At 35.1% G+C, this 22,605-nt stretch overlaps 1 long non-coding RNA gene across 1 annotated transcript; it reads right to left on the reverse strand.

Moving 5' to 3' along the window:
• Window positions 1-9,831: 9,831 nt before the first annotated feature.
• Window positions 9,832-20,676, reverse strand: LOC137405508 (uncharacterized). The gene is made up of 3 exons (XR_010979770.1): window positions 20,552-20,676; window positions 20,351-20,391; window positions 9,832-10,118 (listed from the first exon to the last, which is right to left on the reverse strand). It is a non-coding gene; the product is annotated as an uncharacterized lncRNA (long non-coding RNA).
• Window positions 20,677-22,605: the final 1,929 nt, after the last annotated feature.

The following is a 22,605-nucleotide window of genomic DNA, read 5'->3' on the forward strand; positions in this document are numbered from 1 at the left end:
AAATGCATAATCATTCAAGGAATGAATAAAATACCGAGCAATGAATGAATGAGGCAATGAAAGAATGATGAAAATCCGAACAAAGAACTGTACGTACAGTTCTTTCGTAATTATTAATTAATAATGAAGCAGATTGAATGGTGAATGTATATTAGTGGTAGTAGTGTGGTGGACACCGGGCCAATACTTTACACTTCTTGTAATTATATGCTTGCATATATTTTGTCTGTAAATATTTTATCACACGCAATTTTTTTCTGTTTGAAATAATCTAGATCGTGCCAAGTGAAGACTGGCGAATTCCTTTACAGTAGTTCTATTAGTAGAAATAGTAGTAGTATTAGTAGTAGTCGTACAACAGGCTAATCACTTTTAATCAATTTAAATAAAAGTTACAGCAACTTACCAGTTGAATTCATTGATTGGGCCAGCGAAACGTAGGATTCTTGAGCCTTCGTGTGGGCTTCTGGAAGCCGGTGGTTCCAAATAAACCGTCTCGATTCTAGTTGCTCAATAAACAAGTCTGTATCTATTTGTTTTATTAACGAACTCACTTGATTTTTTGGAACTCTCGCGTTCACATCGTTACAATCCATGCTGGTTAACTATCATAAAGAGCGCTAATAAACCTAGCCCTAGGCCTCTCATTAAAGCCTAGGCTCATTTAATCAGAGGCTCCTAGCTTCTGATTGGCTGATGAGCGACCGATTTGTCGGTGCAACCGGGCACTGCTGGGTTTCACCGACACCGACTTTCAGATCGGTGCCGACACCGATCTTTCTGTTCACACCTACCGACACCGACACCGACTCATCAAATTTGTCTGAGCACGACAAAATCGGTTACAAAATCGGCCAGTGTAAACGCACCATAAGACTTAACAGCTATGGCACCATGACATGGTTAGGAGGCTATATGCATTGTCTACAGATTATAATTAACTCTCAGTGTATTAAGTGAGTAACGATTTTAACTATGAGCTGAGACACTGTGAGTACCACAAGCTGAGTAGTGTGGTTCACCACAATGTTGGCATATGGCCAAGAGTCACATTGTATGGCTTTAGTAGGCTTCATGCAAAGTGTTTGATTACACTATGTTTCCATGGTGCGCAGTACTGCGAAGCAGCCCCCTCCTAAGTCGAGGGGATTGTATGTTTCCATGCTGCGCAGTGGTTTTCAGAACTACAACAAATTAGCCAGAGAAGAGAAATTGTATAAATCAAATCGCCTGATGGAGAAATAGAATCGATCACGGATACCGAACGTCATAAACGGTCTTTTTTATGATTCTGTCGTCATTATACTTTTATTTACAATACACATTCACAATGTTTTACAAACCTTAACACACTTTTTTACAAAGTAATATATTTTAATAAGTATGTTTAAGTAATATATTATTTAAACGTTAATTTAGGACTTGCCACCTATTTTTCGAAAAGTGTTGGCATCGATAACAAAGTCCAGGAAAGTAATCACCTCATCATCCTCGTGAATGCAGACCATAATTAAATTTAGGTGAAAGAAGATCGGAAGAATAAAAAAACAAGATTAGCAGGACAACCTACTAGTTTATGGCCCTCGAAGAATCCGTATCCACGGCATGAAAGCTATGCGCAGCCACTGCGCAGTCGCTGTTTCTTTGCTGCGAATTTGCACTGTCTTCGCACTGATCAGAGCGCAGTGATTTCAGTGCGAAGACGCCGTTTCCATGATTCGGAGACAGCGCAACTCCGAAGCACTGCGCATCATGGAAACATAGTGTTAGTGAGTTGATTTATTAGGCAATCATATCTGTACTTAAATAGAAGGAGCCAATCATATCTGTACTTAAACAGAAGGAAGTAGTTGAAGAAGTAGTTGTACCAAATTGTAGTTGATTCTATCAGAAAGTTTTAATATTATTCTATCATTTGATGTTTTGGATGTTTGATGTGACCTGACTGCTCAGATGTTTCAAGGTTAAAATCGACAAAAATTTATGGCTGTTCAAAATCTTCAAAAACTATTTTTTATCACAATTTCTTCATAGCAATAACCGGCCAGGTCAGACATCTTACAGTTACAGAGTTTTTACTCATTGTACATCAATAGACTTTAAGTAAATTTTATTGAACAATAGTACTACAGAGAGTGATTATTTTATTGTTTGCTGCAATAATATTGATAACTCCTTTGACTTGGACATGCTTATAGTAGTAGGGGGATGGCTGAAAATGTGTCTGAGTTCATTCTGCAACACACTTGGGCTTTTTTATGGCTTCATCCGGTGTTAAATGTTATGCTGAATAATTTGGTATAAAAATGTGTTTTTTTACAAACGGTCGGTGTGGCTCCAATTTTATGACAGTTTATATGTGCCTTTGTCAAATATAAGGTCTTACCTCTGCAGTTATGTTCTGTGAAAGAAATTATTTATGTAACAAAAGAGAAGTCTTTGCTGCAACAAATTCAGTATATGTCTCAAGCCAGGATCTGAAACCAGGATAAAAAATTGCCTTGCACAGTACTTGAACCCATGACATTTAGCATGGTAGGCAGACACTGTAATACCTGCACCAATAAATTTGCCCAGTCTGTTCTTTATCATACAACTTGATGATCCCTCACTACACTCTAGATTGTCAGGCTACTAGTAGATATTTATATTTCTTTGGGTGTTTAAGTTGAGGCTTTCGTGCATTTTGTTATTGCAAATCATCTTAAAAAGCACATTTTTAATTCTAAACTATGAGCAATCTATTATAATTCATAGTATTTTTTCAGAACCTGCTGTTAAGTGTGATTTAAAACTTTAAAAAGGTACTATGTGTATTGGCATTGTTATTATATATAAACTTTTTTATTCATTTATTTAAAATTTTAACGCAATAAAAGTGAAATCGCTACTTTAACAAATGTGCAAGGGTTGACTGTCTGTTATGACTTCTACCATTGTGCACATCTATGCATATGAATTAGAAAACTGTGTGCCGTGTTGATGATCTAGAATGAACTTTGAACACTTGTGGAATTGTCTTCCATTTTTATTAAAGCTGTTATTAGCATGCAACTTCTACTGACTAAAAACTAAAAACTTTCAAGTGTTCCTTTGTTTGCAGAACCAAAGCTGAATTTGAAGCTTTCTCACCTGTAGTGATTATTGAAGCATGAGTACCTGTTGATACTTGTCAGCTGCCAATGGTTGCAGGACCATGTATGGCTAACTTAGAATCATTGGGAACTAGAGAAGAATTTGTAACATTTATTCACGGAGATTGTAAGGAAAGGAAAATTGATTTCAGTGAGTAAAATTATTCACAAATTTGTTAACAACAGATTGGTTATCAACAAATCAATCTGTTTTATAACTACAGCCATGTCTGTCCATAATTTTGAAGCCATGCTGAGAGTATTATGTAATAAGATTTTCTGCCCGGGAATCGAACCTGGATACTCGACTTCCTAACTAAGCTATCTACACCCTGTGCCACTCGACCACCTTGTTGCTTTTTAGAATTATTGTACACATACTTTTTACACATGACTGTCTCTCATAGCGTGTGAGACTGTCAGTTACTAGTCTGTAATCATTCCTTCATATCTGTTTCTGAAGTCAATTCTCACTTCTACCTTATTGTAAAGCTTGTTTACATTACAGATCTAGTTATTTACTGTAAATTGTAATAGTAACTGCTATTTGCTTGGACAAAAGTGTTCCGTTGTTTGCAGAACTAATAGATATTTATATTTATTTGGGTGTTTCAGCTGAAACTTTTATTCATTTTGTTATTTCAAATCATCTTGAAGGAATATGTTTGTGTCAACTTTCAACTAGGTTTTGGTATTTATTTTTCAGTAGTTTTAATTTGGAGTAATCTTTAAATGCAATCAGAGTTTTATTATTAAAAATATGTTATTTGACCGTTTTATTTTTTATGAATGTTTTTAAATTATTAAAATTTCAAACGCAATAAAAAATAGTTTTTTCATGTTAATAAACTGACTAAAATTGAACTGTTTATTTTGACTTCTAGCTTTTTCCAATCTAGGCTTATGAAATACTAAGTTAATTGGCCTTGTTATTATACACAAGTTTTTTTAATTTATTAAAAGTTTTAACATCATGAAAAGGCAATTGGTACTATAACAAACTGCCCAAGACCTGACTCTTCACTATGACTTCAACAATATGCAAATCTATGCATGTAAATTGGCATCCTGCAGCAAAAGGCAACTTCTTCTACTAGCCAACTTTTACCATCAGGCCTGTTTGTACTAGAACAGTAAACTGTCATATCAATGTGACTAATTGCTATCATATGGACTCATAATGACTAATTATATTATCAAATAACATCCTGGTAGTCTGGAGTGTCGTGAGTGATTGTCATGAGTAATAACTTACTGCGTGATTATCACTATTTGATGGAGTTAGTCAATTAGTGCAGGTAGGAGTATGTTGTGCAGCTAAACTAAAAGTTGTGAGTTCAAATCTCGTGTGAAGCAATTTTTTGTAACATTCAAGCGAGGCTTCAATCAGACGGGTGAACTGACATGGCTTTTATTATAGTAAATATGGTTGAATACATCGTGTATTGTGTATTACGGACACCACAATACACATACATGCAGGTATATACTACCATCTGGAATGAGTAGTCTCTTTGTATAGAAAGTATGAGAGTCCAGTGAGACTGACTGTGTTACAAATACAATATTTACTGTAATGAAAGTCATGTCTGTCTAAATCCAGAGTTGAAGGTGAGGATAAAAGATTGCTATGGATATGACTGGAACCCTGAACATTCAACTTTGTAGATCAAAACACTAACACCTGCACCAAGCATCTGCCTTCAGACATCTCTGAATATTTAATAATATACTCTGTGTTTTAGTTTTTGTATATAATTGTTATCTAGAATTGTTTGTAGTCCTCGTAAAACTCCAATAGTGGTTTGCACCAATGAAAAGTGAGATTTAATTTGTTCATTAGAGTGATGTTGGTGATTTTGCACAACTCTGAGCACTGTTGGAGTTGTCATCCATTTGGTTTCAACTAAGTCATGGGCATACAACTTCTATTGAATAAAAACCAGGAACTTTCAATTGTTCCGTTGTATTGTAGAACTTAAGCTCAATGTGAAGAAGCTTGCCCACCTGCAGTGATTATTGCAGCATAAGTACCTGTTAATACTGGTCAGTTGCCAATGGCGACAGGACCGTTTAGGGCCAACTTGGGATCATGGTAGAGGAGACTAGACTTCAGTGAGTAAAGTAAGTTATCAACAAATCTTTTATCAACAAATCAATTTGTTATATAACCAGAGCCATGTCTGTCCATTATTTTGAAATCATGCTGAGAGCATTATGCATGAATATTCCCGACACGGGAATCGAACCTGGGTACTCGACTTCCTAACTAAGCAGTATACCACCTGTGCCTCTTGACCACCTTGTTGCTTTTTAGAATAAATGTACACATACTTATTACACATGACGGTCTCTCATAGGTGAGACTGACAGTTACTAGTCTGTGATCATTGCTTCATATATGTTTATGATTTAGAAGCCTTTTCTCAATTCTGCCTTATAGTATAACTTGCTTACATTAAATGTCTTGTTAATTACTGTAAATTGGTTAGACTAGTTTATGCAATGTTGAACAAGGATAGGCTACATAGTGATGTATTTATAATCACAGTTTGGAAGTCGGAGTAAAATATTGCCCTGTCGAGGATTTGAACTCACAACATGCTACCTGATTGACAACACCTTAACAACTGCACTAATCGATCATTCATGAACTTTACAGAATAATTGTACATAAATCTGTCGATTAAACTTCATCAAGTGACTGATCTCTAACAGCACACTAGCCTGTCACCCTCTCAGAGTACTCATACTGCATAAATTCAAAATTTAAATGTTGTATCAAAATCCTTTTTATAGAAGGAGTGGTTCAAAGGTTATGACAGCTTATATGTACCCTTGTCAGACATTAGGCTTTACCTATTCAATTATGTCTTGTTGAAAAAATTAATTTGTTGACAAAAGAGTTAAGCAAGAAATCTTTACTATAAAAAGCTCAGTATATGTCTGAAGCCAGGATCTGAGATTAGGATAAAAAAATTGCCTTTCACAGGACTTGAACTCATTATGTTTAGCTTAATAGATAGACACTGTAATACCTGCACCAATCAACTTGCCCAGTCTGTGATTTATCATACCACTTGATGATCTCTCACTACACTCTAGATTGTCAGGGTACTAGCAGATATTTATATTTGTTTGGTGGTTTAAGTTGAGGCTTTCTTTCATTTTGTTATTGCAAATCATCTTCAAAGGACATTTTTTTTATTCTGAACTATGAGCAATATATTTTCACAGTGTTTTTTTCGCAATCTGCTATTAGCTGTTATTTAAAACTTTAAAAAAATACAATATTTATTGGCATTGTTATTATATGCAAACTTTTCTTGCCTTTATTGAATGTTTCAAGGCAATAAAAACGAAATTGCCACATTAACAAATGCCCAAGGGTTGACTGTCTATCATGACTTCTGCCATTACGCACATTTATGCATATAAACTATAAAACTGCAGCAGAAGGCAACTTCTTTGACAAGCCAACTTTCACCATCAGGCCAGTTAGTACTTAATGTCATACCAATGTGACTAAAGGCTGTCATATGGACTCATCACAACTAATTATATTAATAACTAACACCCTGGTAGTCTGGTGTGTTGTGAGAAATTGTAAGGGGGAATAACTAGCTGCATGATTATTACTAAATGTGAAAAGGTGATTAATTAGTGTTGGTATTGGTGTGTTGTGCGGCTGAAATAAAAGTAGTGAGTTCGAATCCCATGGGAAGCATTCTTTTTTTCATATCTAACATTTATACATTTAGATGTGGCAGCCATGCGAATAAAGCTAAATCAATTATCATATACCTACAGACTCCTGGTGATATGAATTCCACTGGTAATCATTATCACAATACAAACAGTTAACACTCTCACCTTCTCCTCTCTATCTTATATTATATATATTTTATTTGTGTTTTAATATTTTATTACTGTATAAGTAGCTAGCAAGGACTCGCATTTTTGTCATTTTTGTTTTCTTATTGTACATGGATAAAGCGTTATTGCACTAACAGTAAGGAACAATGACTCTCTGTTTTTGTGCAGGGAACACTTGCCCTGCAGTATGAAGGTTTTGCCTGCACTGAGCATGCACACTGTGCACAGAGCAGTGGTATGATGTGCTTAATCATTTCTGTGGCAGTTAATAAAGTTATTCTCGTTGTAACCTGGTGCATATTCGTATCTTTCCATAAAGATTAATAAGGATACAGTTTCATGCAGAGGTGTACTTATAACAATCTTATAGACAAGTAGTACTACTTATAGTCATGGGGAAACATGACAAGAAATAATTAAGAATCACTGGTCTAGACTAAGAAGCACATTGTAATCTGCATAGTATTAACCAACCATATAAAAAAGTCCATCACTGAAGATATTTTGATCCAGCTATCTTTATGGTGATACATGACAAGAGTAGGTAACTCCTTGAGCAATTGTGAACATAGTTGTTTAAAACTGAATAACGTTTTGCATCCCTTTTAATCTTAATGATTTTTGTAGCCTCAGGCCCTTTCTCTCATAAGTAAATTTATCGAAGTATTTTAAAATAGTTAAAGGGTGTGAATGACTGATATACTACAGAGAGCTGGAGACTTTTGACGAGCGTTGAGAGCTAATGCAATTAGATACGAGCTTGGAATGCTTGTGCTGGTTTATTAGTTTGTTGCCAGATGATAAGATTATATACAAAAAAGAACTTGTTTTACTGATGAGCTGGAAAATATCAATAACAAACATTTATCAATCTACTTAAAAAGAGCTTGTGGAGTTGTATAGAAATGATCCAGTACACCATGGAGCTAACATACAGTATTTAGATTTATGACTTGCAGTTGCATGCCAATTCAAAAAGCTCTGACTCACCAGTATAATAGAGCAGTAAATGACAGCGAGTTCAAAGTAATCAAGTGTAATGAAGGCTCAAGTTGCTGTCTTTAATAATTGGATTATTGACTGTTAATCTTGTATTAAATCTAATTCATGTCATTACAATATTATGATATTCAGTTTTATTGAAAGTATCAAAGTTGTAAATGAATAAAGAGAATACTAACAACAAGTAGGTGTGTTTCACTGTGAGAACACTTGATAGATCTTCACTGTCTCTGACAGTAGTTCTCATGCTTAGTGATGCCTTCCACTTTGTCTTCAGTGCACTTCTTCCTTTATTATATACACTAGATAAGTTGATACCAAGCAATCACATGATAGTCGGATCTGGGAAAACTGTATATGAAAGAATATATATATTATACATATTCTACCATGCATAATATTAACTATTTTATAGATTAGCCTTATGAACACACCAAGTTATTTGTTCAGGTCAAGGTCGCTGACTATTTGCAAAGAAAATGTTGCTGTCTAATTGGTCAGTTTGTCATCCGAAATATAACCCGTTGTCACAAAACATCGGCAGCTGCTCTGTTGCTGAAGTTAAATCATTTTAACAATGTCTTGTTCATGTTTATCACTGGTGCGTAATACAAAGATTCTTATGAGAAGATTTCTTTGAGTGGTATATAGATTAAATTAGGCTCTAATCGTCATAGTTATTGTCTGAGACTCTTGTTATAGGTAACATCATAACATGGCCTAGCTGATAGATTTATATTCTATTCCTAGTCACACATATATATAAAACAAAAAAATTTATTATTTTGCTGTTTAAAGATGTTTAATATATCTGATGAAAAATTTAGCCAAGTTCAGGACAGCTTTTATTGTTTACACTTTGTTTTTATATTGTAAAATAAACAAGTTGATACGAAGAAACTTCTTGATATATTTTTTGCAAGCAAACTTGTTATTCTGACATTTGACTGGTTATTATGGTTCATCAATAATGTCCTGTCATTAGACTAGTTGTTATGGTTCGCCAATTATGTCCTGTCACTTGACTAGTTGTTATGGTTGGTCAATTTTGCCCCATCACATGATTACGTTATATGACTCACACTATGTCAGGAAGGTTTTCATTACATGGACATAGCTTCGAGTTGGCTTAGATATTACCTCCATTTAATTAAGTGACCTTTTTGTACTTGTCAGGATGCTCACTCTCTAAAGGTTAATATAGTAAGCAGTACCATAATTATAACTGTCTGTTTATACATGCAGTAAACTATTAAAAAAACACCAAATATAAACTGGCTTACATTAGCTATAAACTATAAAGGTTGACATGCAACAAAATCCACGTTACAGTTATTTGGTATAATGAGAATCATCATGTCTTACTCTGTTGTGTTGTAAGTGCAAAATATGTGGAAATGTGATTACAAGCTTTTCAAAGCTCAAAAACGAACAGTTAATCGCAGTCACAAGGGACCGCAGTAGTTTGGATTGGCTTTCCAAAACCGCTCAATCGGGACGTAGTTGTTGCAAGATGGTTTCTGTTTACACTTTCATGCAACCTCATATGTCAAAATATTTTCACAAATATAGTTCATGCATTCAATAAAACCATGTTTATTGTTCTTACGAGTATGTTTTATCATCATTGCAATGCTGTCACTTTTAGCACTGGTATCTTATAACTTACAACAAAAGAAACGTTAAATTTTTTTAACCTTATCTCGAAGGAGTACATATCCTTGTCTGATAATCATGACGAGCCTGTCGGTTACCTGTGATAATCGGAAAGTAAGTACTGCAAAAATTATTTGAAAAGTGTTGGGTCACATGATCAGATTACGACTTGACGATTGAATAATGCCGAAACAAAACTGTAAAGTAGCGAGCATCTATATTTGATATGGGGTCTTTGGTAAAACGCGAAGTGTTTGTCATCAACTAGTGCTACGATAAGTTTACTTTGAGCTTTTTATTGGCATTTCAATTCACGTGAGAACATCATGTGACAAGAAGATAACCAAACTGTAATGAATACATCAGACAAATAAACATATTCCATTCTCCGGCGGCTTTTCGTTTTTGAGCTTTTAAGAACTGGTAATCACAATTCCTTGTATTTGACACCTACAACACAACAGAGTGAGACATAGTGAATCTTTTGATACCAAATAACTGTAATGTAAATTTTGTTGCAAGTCAACATTTAAATTGGCTACATTTTCTGTTCATTTAGGTAATCAAAGAGTCCCAAGTCACCAAGTCCAATGACATGTGTTGCTGTGAGTAACCAACTCACAAGTGTCCCCAGTATCCAGTCTTGAAGCATCTTGGTTTGTTTATGCACCTAACTGCTTAAAATACAACTGGATCATCTGGTACTTTCGTTCAAAGGCATTATTGTTGAAGAAAGTTAATTTTGTAAGCTAGGTTCGTCTTCAGACACATACATCTTTATAGTCTAATTTCATATGAATGCCTTTTAGTTTAACACGGGCGTGTGTAAGAGCCCCTTTTTCCATAGCTATGGTAGATAGGTGAATGCACTATGGCATTAGAATGCAATTATATTATGGGTAAATGCAAGTAACTAACATGCGTAGCTGTCTCATTGCATTCGGTCTGTTTGTCTATGCACAGGTTGGAAGGCATTGTAATTAGCCTGTTCGTGAATGTATAGATTAGATGCTGTACTCTCTTTTAGTTAATATGTATTTGGTTAGTTTCAATTTTAAAAGTTCATGGTTCTTTGAATTGTTTAGAGTTTTAGTTTAGTACCTTATTAATTTGTATCACACTTGTTCATATCTGACTTACTTTCCATACATGCACCTCTGACTTAAATATCATACATACATATCATACATACATAATTGACAAGCATTCCACATGTAGATCTCAGACTTCATCTCATACGTACATCGCTGACTTTTATCTAATACATTCGTCTCTGACTTACATATCATATGTACATCTCTGACTTACAAGTATTATGTACATTTGAATGACATATCATATATATATATATATATATATATATATATATATATATATATATATATATATATATATATATATATATATATATATATATATATATATATATATATATATATATATATATATATATATTTCTGACTTACATACCTCATCTACATCTCATACTTACATCACACAAATTCATCTCTTATTTGTACATAAATAATCTGAAAACCCAATATTCTGATGAGGTTATACTGCATGTTCTGCCTGCTTACCAGCTAGTATAAATATAGTTATAGTAGAAATACTCAAACACTCAGTTTGCCCACTGCATGTGACTGTCCTGTATTTGTGCTTCTAAAGAAAATGATTGCTTAAACATGAGGGCTCTGTGTGCAATCAAAGATGAACATACACATTGCAGTTGTTCTAAATAGCTAAAAACACAAACCGTTTGTGTTTAGCTTGGCTTAGGATGGGAGTAAAGTGGAACTTTAAACATTTATGCTATAATAAGAGCCATTATAAATGTATTCTGCTTTCAAAAGAGAGTTTTTCAAAAAATGTGAGAGCAATGATAAGACACAAGTCGTTATAAGACATGTTATATGATCACTGTTGTGTTCTAATGATGGGATTAAGAAAACATATTTGTGTCATTCGTTTATCGCAGCTCTTTATCCAGTTTATAAATAGAACATCTAACTAGTGTTTTAAGTAATACTTATAGAGAGGTCTATTAATAAACCTTCACAAATTTCCTAGGAGTGGTTCAATTTGGTTTCGCTAGCCCTTCCTTCTGGTGCTAACATTCTCTTTTTCCCATGTAGCAACAGTGTTATTCTAGTGTCGACCAGAGTGATTTCTCTATTCATACAGATATTTTAGTGGCTGCATCTGTCATCAATCAGTATGTCAGTGACTACGCTTCTGTCTCCCTTGATTATAAATAGACCTTCAGTCAAGCAACCACTTTCTGTCAGTCGTCTATGATTTATGTTATTTTAGCCAACCTATTACTTTGCCATGAGTTTGTATACAGTGCTAACTCCGTGTTAAAATCCTGAATGTTGAGTTTTTATTTGCTATGCGACCCAGTGTCAGCTCGGCTATGTGTTGTGGTCGGGCTGTGGCTGGCTGCACCAGTGGAGGCAGTCTGCCTACCTTTGTGATTGAGGATCCGGTTAGCAACACCTTTTTTCTTGTCAGTTTTTGTCATTAAAATATGAAAATAACAGTTGTATTCAATCTTGTATCCAACTATCACTTTAAAATGACTCAGTTTGCCTTTGGATGCCAATACAGCAGCACCAGAATGTGTTTTTGCAGTCAGGCATCTCACTACATATCAAAGCTTTTCTTAGCAGAATTTTAAATAGCTTGTGCTATCCATCATATAGTCAAGCTATCAGTCAGCACAGTATTTGTCATCATTCAGGGAGTGTCAACTCCAAAACCTAATGACTGTTGTTTCTGGAGTCACAAGGTAAATTTCAATGTAATTGTAATGTTTTCTTGTTGTTAATTCTGCTGTATGTAATATGCTACTGTATTGTGGTTTTATATCATTTCCAGTTTTTGTAATTTTATTATCATGTGTTCAGTCATGCTATGCAATGTGTCAATGCATTCACTCTCAATTAATATTTCCTACATGTATTGCCATCCTATGTTATGTTTGTTTGTCACGCTTTATTAGTGAGTATTATCTGTTCACATATCAGTACGATTGCGTAACCTTTTGACAGGTTTCACGGTCAAGCTATATTACTACCAGTTGTATTGTCAGCATATGATAAAGAAATAAATTTAGCAGTAATCTACAGTGATCAGTGCAATTTTCTCTCGACACAATAGTGGTTAGCAAGTCAGTCTGAAAGCTCCGGGTCTTACACTGAATAACCGATGCTAGTGACTAAGAAAAAAATGTGTACTAATTTTGCTAAGGCTGTTTTACATAGCTGGAACAGTTGATTCCGAGTGGAATGAGTTTTATCACCATACATCACTGTTGTGGTCTAACGAGGAACTTTAGGGCATGTTTGTATGCCAACCATCAGAGCTGTTTATCTTACTAGTTTATAAATAGGATATCTACCCAGTGTTTTGAGCATGAACATTTTTGCTAAGTCTTATAATGAAATGCTTGTCCCAACGTTAGTAAATTATTCATCCGAGAAAATGTAATCTTTCTTGAGAATTGATTTGTCATGAAACGCTCAAAATTTTATCTTTGCACTCTCCCACCTTTTCCTCATCACAAAGAGTTCTCATTTTAAACAGTCCTTATCACAAAGGGTCTCCACTACAAATGATACTCTTCACACAGGGGCCTCATCACATAAGGTCCTCATCACAAAATGTCCTCATCACAAAAGGGTCTTCATCACAAAGGGTCCTCTTCACAAGGGGTTCTATATGTACTTGCAAAGGGTTTTAATCACAAAAGTGTCCTAATTACAAAAGGGTATTCATTGCTAAGGATCCCCATCACAAAGGTCGCTCATCACAAGGGGTTCTACTTACAAATTTTTTTAATCACAAAGGGCTTTCATTGGTAAGTGTTCTCATCACAAAGGATCCTAATCACAAAGGTCCAAATCACAAAATTTATAATATTGTTTGCTTAAAGTGATGAAAAGAGAAAAGTAATTGTTTAGGCAGCTAATTTCTTCTAGCGGGCCGATCGCCCATAAGCTAAAGCAATCAATATTTTTTATTATTTAATGTTCTTTGTTGGTAATTGTCTTTTATTATATGCCTACAATTAGCTTAATTAAAACATAGAAAATTGATTAATTGGACCGCTACTTTCTCTTAGTTGACCAATCAGTCATAAGCTAACGTGATTATAATATTTCATAGAATAGATACTACTGGTAAAGTTCTCAAGAAGTTTTCAAGAAGGCAAGAACTCCTTACCGTACGAACTACATTTGGTAGACACATTATAATTTTGCGTTTTATTGCAGATGATAACCATTAAAGATGTAGTTGCGTCAAAAAAGTCAATTAGGACCCATAAAAGGCTAAAACATCAGCTACAATTTGATGCCATTTTTGTCTTTGTAGACCAACCCTGTCCAGAGATATATGCGCTTGAATGAAGCCCTCTGTTAAAAAGCTCACGTTCCAGCGGGTGCCTATTTCGTGACGTCACAAGCTAGGTATCTGAAACGAAACCACGAGCAATAAATATGAGGTCGATTCGTTAGCCAATCATGCGTGCGAAATTTTTATATAGGCCGTAATAAATGTTATCACTCGTAAAACGCGTTGTCTGTGATCTCGAAGATTCTCATCGTTAGAGAATTCATTCTCATCATTACTGATTCAACGCGTTTCAACAATTACTAAGTTATACATAGTTTTAAAATGGCTTCAAGTTCGAGCGACCGCTACTCAGAGTTATCTGAGCAACTTTTAGTAAAAGATTAGAGCAGACAGCCTATGGCCAAAGCTGACAGGCGTCAGCAGCGTTTTGTTGCAGAAGAAGACAGAATGGAGGTAAATTACCTTAAAGTCTTCTATACTTGAGTAAATGTAATATTTTTTATAGTCATAAATACATATACTAATTAATAAAATGATAATTCTTTGCTATCTCCAATCATCGTTTCATAGCTTATCTGCCGTTTTACCTAGCTATAATATTTTTTTCGAATTTTCTTTGGTAAATTAGAGTCATGATTACAAATTATTTTCTCTCGTAGAAAGTGGGTAAAATCGATTGATGATTGCAAATCTTTAATTTCCAGAACCAAAGCTTCGAATCGTTGGCTTGGCGTACTTGTGCCTTTATTTAATGTTTATTCGTTTTTAAAATTACACTCGCAATCTATTTAACTCCCAATTTGGAAGCTGTCAATAGATACGCTTTGGAATGACATATCTATGATTTATTATATATTTATTGCATCTACTTTGTTTACATTTACTTGTTTTACTGATTACAGAATGTTTATGTCGTCCAACCAGCCGAAGAAGCTTTGTCAGTGTGGAAACTGCCATAAAAGAGAAAGCGAGACTTGAATGCGTGCTGGATGATGTTTTGTTTGAGTTTGTTGCAGTAGATGAATTTGTCTTATTGTATCAGCTAATACTATGTGAGTGGCCACGACTTGATGAATATTTTTAATAAAAGCTTTATGCCGAGATGAAAATATTTTTGCTTGTAAAAATTATATAATAAAATAATATTGTTGAAGATAATGCAAAATATGATTTGCAGAATATTGTAGTGAATCGGATATGGTATATGGGTGTCCGCAGAACTGGAGAATGTGAGTTTAAATCCAGTTTGCAGCAGACTTCTCATCCTTAAAACTCTATCCCTGTCTATATTATTTTTAAAGAGGGGCTTGCTTATTTCACTTATTAAGTATTCGGTAAGAATACTACTAGCAATGATATACAGCAATGTATACAGCTGTATATCACTGCTACTAGTAAGAAACTAGTACGTAGGCAATAGGTAATAGGCGACATAATGTGGGCGGGGCTTATGGGAGGCTGTATATCGTTTGTATGGGTAGCTGCAGAACTGCTGATACAAAGACCGCGTTCTAAATAAGTGACTTGACAGAATTACCGTAGACCGGTAGAATTGGTAGTCGGTACCCAAATGTTTACACAATATTTGGAGAAAGTGAGAAGAACAAATTTTCAATTTTCGTTATTTGAGGCCTTTGAAACATTCATAATAATGCATCGGTAGCAGGATTTAAAATTTTATTCTAGCCAACATGAGCAAATACAAAATAAGATATATGCCAATAGAGCCGCGTAAGACTAGACTTTTATCGCAAATACCCGATGTTAATACGAGAGATAGAGACAGGTTGCCAAACGCGTGACATCATTTTGGGCAAGTCTGGGCACGTTTTGGTGGCCTGAGCGTTTTTACGGCGATCAGATTTTTTCGGTTTTAATCTTCAAATATCTTGGCAATGCGATCGCGTAACACAACAAACAACATATCAACTGATAGAGAAAAAAGAAATGCTTTCTTTTAAGATCAACTTAAATTTGACGCAACTACATATTTAAAATACACTAAATACAATACAGTTACTGTAGGTAACTATAATTACTAAAGTTAACATACCATAATGTTGCTAATTGTCAATATGTACACATTTTTATAAAAAAAATGACAATTTTTACCAGGGGGTGTTTGCGTTGTATAATTACAATGGTCTCTATACCACAATATACGCTTTTTTCACCATACGATGCCAACCCTGGAACGAACTAACATCGTATCTCGAGGGTGCACTGTACTCGTAAACTAGATCAAGATAAATCATAGTGACATACGCTTAAATTATCGAACATAGAAAAATGATTAATTGGACAGCTACTTTTTCCTAGTTGACCAATCAGCCATAAGCTAATGGGATTAAAAATATTTCATAGAATAAAATACTGGTGGTAAAGTTCTGGTTTAACTCTTTGGGGACGAATCACGTGAAAGCCCGTCAAACGGGCAATGTCTCAGAGGCCGAATCACGTGAAAGCCCGTTAGAAATCAGTCTACGATAGACCTTTTTTAAAATATTTTATTTTTTAAGAAAATAGCGTTTAAAAATAAAATTAATTATTTCATCAATTTTAGTAGGTTTTGTAGTAATGTTTTGAGACTGAAAAGTAATCCCTAATACGCATGTGCAAGAAGAACACGTTGCAAAAAATTGCTCTTCCTTTTTGGAAAGCTAGTCAAAATGGACGGACGTGATTGCTCCAGCTCAGCCAAAAAAGTACGTTTAGATGAAGACATCAACTGGTTCGACAGTGAGGAAGAGGATATCAGGTCAGAAGAAAGTGGGGAAGACGATGCATGTGAAATAGAAGATCAACAGAGTGAATCTGATAGCGAAAATGAGAGTGAAACGGACGGCGATGAAACAGGGAGTATTTACGGCTTTCAAAGAGGAGCCGACTTAAAACCCAAAGATTTGCATTTTGATGAAAGCTTGGCAGGAGTAAAAAGTCGAATTCCTGGACAGATAAGTATTCTTGATTATTTAAAACTTTTTATCACATCGGCCATCATGAATGTATTAGTTAACGAAACAAATAGATATGGCCTTCAAAAACATCGCGATGCCTGGGAGCCTGTCGATGACAAAGATATTTGGCGAGTTTTTGGTTTAGTTGTGCTCATGGGTATTGTCAAAAAGCCTACTCTAAAATCTTACTGGTCTACCCGTCCCCATTTATCTACGTCAATATTTGGGAAAATAATTTCAAGAGACAGGTTTTTAACGATTTTAAACTGTTTACATTTCACTGACAACTCGGAAAACCCTGCTGGCAATAAATTGTTCAAGCTAGGCAATGTGTTATCCATGATATGTGAGCGGTTATCTTCTGTTTTACTGCCAGGTAAATTTATATCTTTAGATGAAAGCTTGCTGGCTTGGAAAGGACGGCTTAGCTTCAAACAGTATATTCCATCTAAAAGATCCAGATTTGGAATTAAGATATTTGCTCTCTGCGATGCTGTCTCTGGCTACGTGCACAAGCTGTCTGTGTACATAGGTAATGAGCGAGAGCAAGCTGAAGGTACCGGCAGAGGAGTCACCCACAATATAGTAATGAAATTAATGAATGGTTTGCTGAATACAGGTCGTTGCTTATATATGGACAATTATTATAATTCGCCAGAGTTAGCTGCTGAACTTATAAAAAATAACACTCATGTTTGTGGAACTTTGCGTCCAAACAGAAAAGGTGTTCCTAAAGATTTAAAATTATGTAATGGAAAAACTATTAAAAAAGGTGAAACAACGAGTTTTTCTAATGGTGATTGTATGGTTGGCTGTTGGAGAGATAAAAAATGTATTTGTCTAATTTCAACTATGCATAAAAACATGGAAGTCGTAGATACAGGCAAAGTAAATTATAAAGGGGGTAAAATTTGCAAACCAGCTGCTATTTTGGATTACAACAAATACATGGGGGAGTTGACAAATCAGATCAAAACTTGCATTATTATAACGCTGCGCGTAAAACCATGAAATGGTACAAAAAATTATTTTTTCACTTATTAGATATTTGTGTGTATAATGCAGTCATAGTTTATAGAGTACATAGCGGCTGTAAAATAACTGACCTAGAGTTTCGAAATAAATTAATTGAACAGATATTTGAATACACTGGATCTTGCCGCAAATACACTAGTTCCTGCGCTTCAACTTCTTCCCCTCATCGACTAGTGCTAAATAGTCCAGGAAAAAATAGAAAACCAAAATATAGAGTTTGTAAGTGCTGCTCAAGGCGAAATGATGACGGCACCCGTAAACGAAGCGAAACTAAATTTAGATGCCTAGCATGTGGAGTATCTTTGTGCGAGTCATGTTTTATTCCTTACCATGCTAGATAAATTTCTTTACAAATTGTAATTTATTTAGTTTTGGCAACTGTTTCATTGCTTTGTATTTTTAGCTTTTGTACATACATTTGCTGAAATGTCATCTAGTCTATTGTATTTGTTCTGCATTGCATTGATATGTTGTATTTGTTCTGCATTGCATTGATATGTTGTATTTGTTGTCCATTGCCCTTTTCAGGGCAGCCAACTAATCAAAAGAGTTCAGTTCACATATTCTGCAATGTAGCAGATTGATTTCTCCATGATTTGCTGTGTCTGTTCATAATAAATGTTGCTTCTTGTCTGTTGCTGCTTCACCAAATGTGTGAATACATGCCCACCACTCCATTCTTCTTGTACACAAACAGTTAATCTTTGCTGCAGCGCATATGAGTTTGTGCAATGAGTTGATATGCAACATTGATACATATACAGCTTCAAGAAATACATAATTTAATTTGAATGCAAAAAATCATAACTGCAAACATATAGATCTCAAGATGCTAAGTTTTCACAAGCTGTCTGGAGGAAACAATCTCAGTCTGTAGAAAAATATCTCAGCTTTCAGATGCATATTCATTTGCAGCTTTATGCCAAATTGCACAAGAGTTATAGCAAGGTTTGAGCTGCCTTGTCGGGCGACTGTTGCAGGGTTATCGACATGGCGTCATGAGCATTTTGAAGGTCTTCACCTGCAATGCACCGAAGCTCCTAATTCTACTTTTAATGCACTTGAACAATTTTTTTTTTGCAAACTCTTGCAAACATATGACACTGTGCAGATGCTTATTATAAATAATTTTCACAGAGTTATTGCTTTTAAAAATGTATTTGTTATCGATATTTTATGGAAAAAGAAGTGAAAACTTGGACAAATGAATAATTTGTCAAAAATAATCACAGACTATTTCCAGGAAATTATTGGCTGCCTGTTGAGAAATTTCTAAGCTGTCCAATGCATATTAATTTATAGCTCCATGTCAATTTGCATGCAAGTTATTGCGATTTTTAGGCGGCCATGTCAGGCCTTCAATTTTTGCTTGTCTTATAGGTCGCGCACTGAGAATTTCGAGGGGTGCTCCCGTAATGTATCGGAGCTCATAACTTTACTTTCAAAGCCCTTAGACGACCAATTTTTTTTGCAAACTGTTGTGAACCTATGAATCCTTGCAAGTAGTATTTGTACAACATTCTCGATTATTCGTATCAATTTGGAAAATGCAATGGAAGTTGGCACATGAAAATAAAAAAATCATCTCTTCAACAAATTGACACGTTTGCTGGAAAGCGTTTGCAAGCTAATTGCATGCAAAAACAATGAGCTTGTAGAATAATTTCTCAGCTTTCTCATGCATGTTGATTTATGCCACTACAGCAGTTGTGATGTAAGTTACTGCAGTTTTTATGCAGTCATGTCGAAGGGTCAAATCGCCCTAGTAATTGCCCCCCGTCCGCTGGTACTTTCCAAGCCGTAAGCCGACCGTCGCTAAAGGGTTAAAACAGCAAATACAATAATAGTAATTGACTTTTTAAAAGGCCAAGCAAGATTAATGGTAGTCATTATTTAACAAATGAAAGATAATTGTGGGTAATTTTATGGGTACTTGTTGACCCTATGTGGCTGCGTGATAGGGTATGTGTATTGCTGTGTTTGAATGTAATCCGTAATAAGTACATGTAGAATGGTGGCCGTGGGCTTTTATGATAAACATATATTGACATTATAGGTTACACAATTCGCTAGACCATAATTACAAGTCAGATAGAAATACAACCAAAACACTTCTCGGAGGATTAACAGAGTTACAATAAAAACCCTTGTTTATCTATTGATCAAAGTACTGCCTCAGTGATGTGTGAAGATTGTTGGAGTTCTCCATAAGTGATACACAAAAGACTGAGATGTTTTATTTGTAAATTAGCAAAATTAACAGTCATTGAGAATAAAACACCCACAAGCGTCTTCAAGTTCTTCATTGGACCACAACAGTGCTGTAAATACCTAAATAGCAATCATGTCATTCATAATCAAGTGTTTCTGCTCTGTAAACAAACATCAGGAAAATAGTACAGATTTGTTTCCTGGCCATTAGAATCTGCTATTTAGGCATTTCGCAAGCAGTTATCGCTCTATGCAGTTTGTTTTATGTCAGGTTTTATCAAGTTTTATGCACTTGAGGCGTAATGAATATTTCATACTCACATGCCCAGTAACACAGTAATATAATTGATCTATTGTGTTAAATTAATATTATTTATAAGACTGCTGATGATATAGGTTCATAATTAGCCTTGTAAGCCCCTTCATCCAGTGCTACCATCCTCTTCTGCCCATGGAGCAACAGTGTTAGTTAAGTGTTGACCTGAGCAACTGATTTATTTATACAAGGAAGTTGAGGATTGCGTTTGTCATCAATCAGTACGTCAGAGACTATGCCTCCGGCTCCCTTGACTATAAATAGCCCCTCCACCCAGCCACCACTTGTTGTCAGTCTTATTTTGATTTCTCTTATCCTAGCCAGCTTATTCAGCTATAACAGCTGCAGTGTTAATGTATACTTGTAGATTAGATCAATAGAAATCTAGTAAATGAAAACACTATAAGTGTCAATAATATTGTACACTTATATTGATGAACAGAGGAAAATTATTATTTAGGCAATTAATTTCTCTTAGCTGGCAAATCAACCATCAGCCAAGGCGATAGAGATTTTTATTATCTAGTATCATTTGCTGATAATTGTCTTTGGTTATACAATTACCATCTGGGTATATGCAGAGAGTACAGCTGTCAGGAGTGGTAAACAGAGCATATGTACATAGTTTATGCAATTAATATCTTTCTGTACCACCCAGTCTAAATTAAAAGGGGGGGCTGCTTTGGCCATTTGCCAGGTACTATTGTAATCCGTTTTTCTACAGGGACAAAATCAGCATTAGGTTTTTCAAAATAATTATATGTTTTAGTACATAAAATATATCTGAGTTGCATGTCCAAATTTTAGAAAGATGTAATCACTAATCGCACCAGCTATGGTGGAATAAGTGAATTTTGGCCAAAGGTGCCCGGGTTACCCCTATACAATCCACAACAATAATTGTCTCATCGTAGCATTGCAACAACCAGAATGCTGTGTATTACCAAGAGATCATGAGAATAATACATTTAATGTGAGCCATTTGTGTCAATAATTCCACCTTATCATTGCAGCAGGAAGGAGCAGCTTTGACCCATCTAAAAAAAGCGTGACAGCAGTCAGGACTAAGTAATTTACGAAAAACGATCAATTTTATTCTGGAAGTTTTTAATGAATTTTTGTTTATTTATTTCAAGTTTCACTTTAGTTTGATAAGGAGCCAGACTTTACATGTATATAACTGGAGTAACTAAAAGCTGTTGTAATACCTCTAATTTTACCCTTTTATGAACTATTAGTCATGTTCATCAATTCAACATCATTGCTGCTTCGTATAGCAAAGTTATGAATTTTAAAAGACGAGATTTAGTTATATGTTGCGGTTGTTAAAGAAAGTCTAACAGTGCATTGCATATGGATGAAGAGAGAAGGTTGAAAGAATAAGTATATTTAATCAAGAAGAATAAAATACAAACAGGATGTATTAAAATACAGAGAACAACATCATGTGATCACTTTGACAATGCGTGTCTAGTGGGGCCCGCGCGTGTCCTTATTTACTATAAGCCTGCCCTTTGGTTTGAGGGCTGGCTGGTCATTTCTCTTGTCATTGCTCATTGGCTGGTTGGGCTAAAACGTAGGTCACTCGGCATCTTTAGTGTCTGTCTGGGTAGATTGTCAGTCTCAGCTGCCACGCTATTAACTATCCGGGTGGTGACATTGATTGCCTGTTAAATTTGTATCACCTGGAGTTTGTAGGTACGCAGCGAATTGTTCCATCCTCCGCTGAGTAGCAGCCAAATCTGAATAAACAGACATTCGTCATCATAATTGATATATAAACAAGGGTTACTTTTACTGATGAGCAGGGATATATCAATGAAAAACCTCTATCAATCTGCTAGAACATTCTAAAAGTCAAACTGCCCCCATTTTGATTTAACACCATGAACTTATGCAGTAAATTCTCACATACTATATAACTCAAGCAACATCAAACTATCCACATAAAGTTACCAGGAGTGAGCCATGTTTGATCAACAGCCTTATAGAATCAGACCATCAGAGCAATACCACAGCTGCTTTTTATTCCATGTCTAACTGTTATTGTGTATCACTC

This window comes from Watersipora subatra, chromosome 9, assembly GCF_963576615.1.
Source record: "Watersipora subatra chromosome 9, tzWatSuba1.1, whole genome shotgun sequence".
In the NCBI taxonomy this organism is placed as follows: domain Eukaryota; kingdom Metazoa; phylum Bryozoa; class Gymnolaemata; order Cheilostomatida; family Watersiporidae; genus Watersipora; species Watersipora subatra.